This window comes from Cupressus sempervirens, chromosome 2 (assembly GCF_028749045.1).
Source record: "Cupressus sempervirens isolate cs-2001-9-10 chromosome 2, ASM2874904v1, whole genome shotgun sequence".
Lineage (NCBI taxonomy): Eukaryota > Viridiplantae > Streptophyta > Pinopsida > Cupressales > Cupressaceae > Cupressus > Cupressus sempervirens.
Window position 1 is genome coordinate 562,412,412 of NC_143119.1, and position 5,000 is coordinate 562,417,411.

Here is a 5,000-nt window from a genome sequence, read left to right on the forward strand (position 1 = left end):
GTCGTCTCCAAATTTTTCGCACGACTCATGTCACCGTGCTCGACTTGATTCTAAGTGCCCCGAGCCGTGTACATGATCCAAAAGCGGTTAACTTTTTCTTTTTGGTTAACGCCCAAAGTTTTCAACCCGACCCGCCTCGGCAACCTCGACTCGAAGCGCCTCGAGCCTTAATGGCCTCCAATGTTTTTGCACGACTCATGCCACCGTCGACTTTTCGCTCGAATCATGTCACCCAGGGCACCTCGATGCTACGTGACCCGAGCCCTATGCGCGATCCAAAACCGGGTAACGTTTTTTTTTTTAACTCCCAAAATTTCATTCTTTTTTGCCTTACGAGGCCTATCATGATCTCTTTTTATAAAGAAAATTCTCAAATCGGATCGTTTCGGCTACCCTACCTCGAATCCGGCTAGCTAGGCGTAACGCCTCGAGTCGGCTCGGCAATACGTGAACTGAAACTTGTGCGTGATCCAAAAGCGGGTAACTTGTTTTTTTTTTTTTTTTTGTAATGCCCAAAATTTAGCGCTTTTCGCTGTACAGGGCCTCTCATGATTTTTTTTGTTTTTTTTTTTTTTTTTTCCCCTCGTCGACCCAGTCGGGTCGCCCGAGGCTGGGGCGACGGAGATGGGTTGACCTAGTCGGGCGACCCAAGTTGGGTCGACCCAGGCGTGCGATCCTGGCTGGGGACAGCAAGTCGATTCTATAAGTTTGCTTGCCAATTTTGCTAGCCAGGTCGGCTCACCAAGTCATCTAACCATGTGGTCTTTGCCAAATCAAGAATTGACTCTTTAAGTCCACTCACAGCTCGTCAAGCCGGCTCACCAAGATGACTTACCGTCTCGCCTCACCAGGTTGCCCCACCAGGTCGCCTCTTCTTTAAGACCGCTCACCATGTCGGCTCCCCAAGTCACCTCACCGAGTCGACTATTCAGGTTGCCTCACCAAGTCGACCCCTTAAGTTCGCTCACCAAGTCAGCTCCCTAAGTCAGCTCACCAAGTCGAATCACCTAGTCGTTTTACCACCTTGCCCCAGCAGGTGTGCTCGCCAAGTCGCCCCGCCGAGTTGCTTCTCTAAGCCCACTCACCATGTCAGCTCACCAAGTCGATTGTTCAAGTACGTTGCCAAGTCAACTCTTTAAATTCGCTCACCAGGTCAGCCCGCCCAAGTCGCCTCTTTAAGTTCGTTCGCCAGGTCGGCCCGCCCAAGTCGCATCCGCGGGCTAACTCGCCGAGTCACCTCACGAAGTTGACTCTTTAAGTGCGCTCACCAAGTCAGCTCACCAAGTCGACTCACCATCTCGCCTCGATAAGTTGGCTTGCCGAGTTACCCCACCAAGTCGTCGCCTCTTTAAGCCCGCTCACCGTGTCAGCTCGTCAGGTCGGCTCACCAAGTCGACTAATCAAGTAGGCCCACCAAGTCGCCTCAAGGATAGCTCCTCGCCATGAGTCGCCTCACCATGTTGACTCTTTGAGCCCGCTCGCCGGGTCGCCTCACCAAGTCGACTCGAGTACGTTGCCAAGTCGACCCTTTAAGTTCGCTCGCCAGGTCGACTCGCCAAGTCAGCTCACCATGTCATCTCAACGAACCAACTCGCCGAGTCGCCTCACCACGTCGGCTCTCTAATACCACTCGCCAAGTCGCCCCACCAACTCGCCCCGTTAGGCCCACTCACCACATCGCCCCGTTAGGCCCACTCTCACCAAGTGGACTCTTTAAGTCTGCTCATAAAGTCGAGCCACCAAGGACTCTCACCAAGTCGACTCTCTAAGTCTGTTCATCAGGTCACCCCACCGAGTACTCTCACCAAGTCAACTCTTTAGGTCCGTTCATCAGGTCACCCCGCAAAGTCGACCCTCTAAGTTCGTTCATCGAGTCACCCCACCAAGTCGACTCTTTAAGTCCTTTCATCAAGTCACCCCGCCAAGCCGACTCTTTAAGTCCGTTCATCAAGTCACCAGAACAACTACTCTCACCAAGTCGACTCTGTAAGTCCGTTCATCAAGTCGGCCCACCGAGTACTCCCACCAAGTCGACTCTTTAAGTCCGTTCATCAGTTCACCCCGCCAAGTACTCTCACCAAGTCAACTCTTTAGGTCCGTTCATCAAGTCGACCCTTTAAGTCTGTTCATCAAGTCGCCCCGCTGAGTTGCTTCTCTAAGCCCACTCACCATGTCAGCTCACCAAGTTGGTTGTTCAAGTGCGTTGCCAAGTCAACTCTTTAAGTTCGCTCGCCAGGTCAGCCCGCCCAAGTCGCCTCTTTAAGTTCGTTCGCCAGGTCGGCCCGCCCAAGTCGCATCAGCGGGCTAACTCGCCGAGTCACCTCACGAAGTTGACTCTTTAAGTGCGCTCACCAAGTCAGCTCACCAAGTCGACTCACCATCTCGCCTCGATAAGTTGGCTTGCCGAGTTACCCCACCAAGTCGTCGCCTCTTTAAGCCCGCTCACCGTGTCAGCTCGTCAGGTCGGCTCACCAAGTCGACTAATCAAGTAGGCCCACCAAGTCGCCTCAAGGATAGCTCCTCACCATGAGTCGCCTCACCATGTTGACTCAATGAGTCGCCTCACCATGTTGACTCTTTGAGCCCGCTCGCCGGGTCGCCTCACCAAGTCGACTCGAGTACGTTGCCAAGTCGACTCTTTAAGTTCGCTCGCCGGGTCGACTCGCCAAGTCAGCTCACCATGTCATCTCAACGAACCAACTCGCCGAGTCGCCTCACCACGTCGGCTCTCTAATACCACTCGCCAAGTCGCCCCACCAACTCGCCCCGTTAGGCCCACTCACCACATCGCCCCGTTAGGCCCACTCTCACCAAGTGGACTCTTTAAGTCTGCTCATAAAGTCGAGCCACCGAGTACTCTCACCAAGTCGACTCTTTAAGTCCTTTCATCGAGTCACCCCACCAAGTACTCTCACCAAGTCAACTCTTTAGGTCCGTTCATAGAGTCACCCCACCAAGTCGACCCTTCAAGTGCGTTCATCAAGTCACCCCACCAAGTCGACTCTTTAAGTTCATTCATCAAGTCACCCCGCCAGGTCAGCCCACAAATTACTCTCACCAAGTCGACTCTTTAAGTTCGTTCATCAAGTCACCCCGCCAGGTCGGCCCACCGAGTGGACTCTTTAAGTTCGTTCATGAAGTCACTCTGCCAAGTCGGCCCACCAGGTCGACTCTTTAAGTTCGTTCATCAAGTCACCCCGCCAGGTCAGCCCACCAACTACTCTCACCAAGTCGACTCTTTAAGTTTGCTCACCAAGTCACCCCGCCAGGTCGGCCCACCAAGTACTCTCACCAGGTCGACTCTTTAGGTTTGTTCATCAGGTCACCCCACCGAGTACTCTCACCAAGTCGACTCCTTAAGTTCGTTCATCAAGTCGCCCCGCCAGGTCGGCCCACCAAGTACTCTCACCAAGTCGACCCTTTAAGTTCGGTCATCAACTCACCCCGCCAGGTCGGCCCACCAAGTACTCTCACAAAGTCGACTCTTTAGGTTCGTTCATCAATTCACCCCGCCAGCTCGGCCCACCAAGTTCTCTCACCAGGTCGACTCTTTAAGTTCGTTCATCAAGTCACCCCGCCAGTTCGACCCACCAAGTACTCTCACAAAGTCGACTCTCTAAGTTCGTTCATCAAGTCACCCTGCCAGGTCAGCCCACCAAGTACTCTCACCAAGTCACCCCGCTAGTTCGACCCACCAAGTCGACCCTTTAAGTTCGTTCATCAAGTCACCCGGCCAAGTCGGCCCACCAAGTCGACTCTTTAAGTCCGTTCATCAAGTCACGTGACCAGGTCAGCCCACCGGGTACTCTCACCAAGTCGACTCTTTAAGTTTGTTCATCAAGTCACCCGGCCAGGTCGGCCCACCAAGTACTCTCACCAAGTCGACTCTCTAAGTCCGTTCATCAAGTCACCCCGCCAGGTCGGCCCACCAAGTCGAATCTTTAAGTCCGTTCATCAAGTCACCCCACCAAGTACTCTAACCAAGTCGATTCTTCGAGTGCGTTCATCAAGTCACCCGACCAACTACTCTCACCAAGTCGACTCTTTAACTATGTTCATCAAGTCACCCCACCAAGCACTCTCACCACGTCAACTCTTTAGGTCCGTTCATAAAGTCACCCCACCAAGTCGACCCTTCAAGTGCGTTCATCAAGTCACCCCACCAAGTACTCTCACCAATTCGACTCTTTAAGTCTTTTCATCAAGTCACCACACCAAGTACTCTCACCAAGTCAACTCTTTACGACCGTTCATCAAGTCACCTCGCCAAGTCGACCCTTGAAGTCCGTTCATCAAGTCACCCCACCAAGTACTCCCACCAAGTCGACTCTTTAAGTCAGTTCACGAAGTCACCCAACCAGGTCGGCCCACCAAGGACTCTCACCAAGTCGACTCTCTAAGTCTGTTCATCAGGTCACCCCACCGAGTACTCTCACCAAGTCAACTCTTTAGGTCCGTTCATCAGGTCACCCCGCAAAGTCGACCCTCTAAGTTCGTTCATCGAGTCACCCCACCAAGTCGACTCTTTAAGTCCTTTCATCAAGTCACCCCGCCAAGCCGACTCTTTAAGTCCGTTCATCAAGTCACCAGAACAACTACTCTCACCAATTCGACTCTGTAAGTCCGTTCATCAAGTCGGCCCACCGAGTACTCCCACCAAGTCGACTCTTTAAGTCCGTTCATCAGTTCACCCCGCCAAGTACTCTCACCAAGTCAACTCTTTAGGTCCGTTCATCAAGTCGACCCTTTAAGTCCGTTCATCAAGTCGCCCCGCCGAGTTGCTTCTCTAAGCCCACTCACCATGTCAGCTCACCAAGTCGGTTGTTCAAGTGCGTTGCCAAGTCAACTCTTTAAGTTCGCTCGCCAGGTCAGCCCGCCCAAGTCGCCTCTTTAAGTTCGTTCGCCAGGTCGGCCCGCCCAAGTCGCATCAGCGGGCTAACTCGCGGAGTCACCTCACGAAGTTGACTCTTTAAGTGCGCTCACCAAGTCAGCTCACCAAG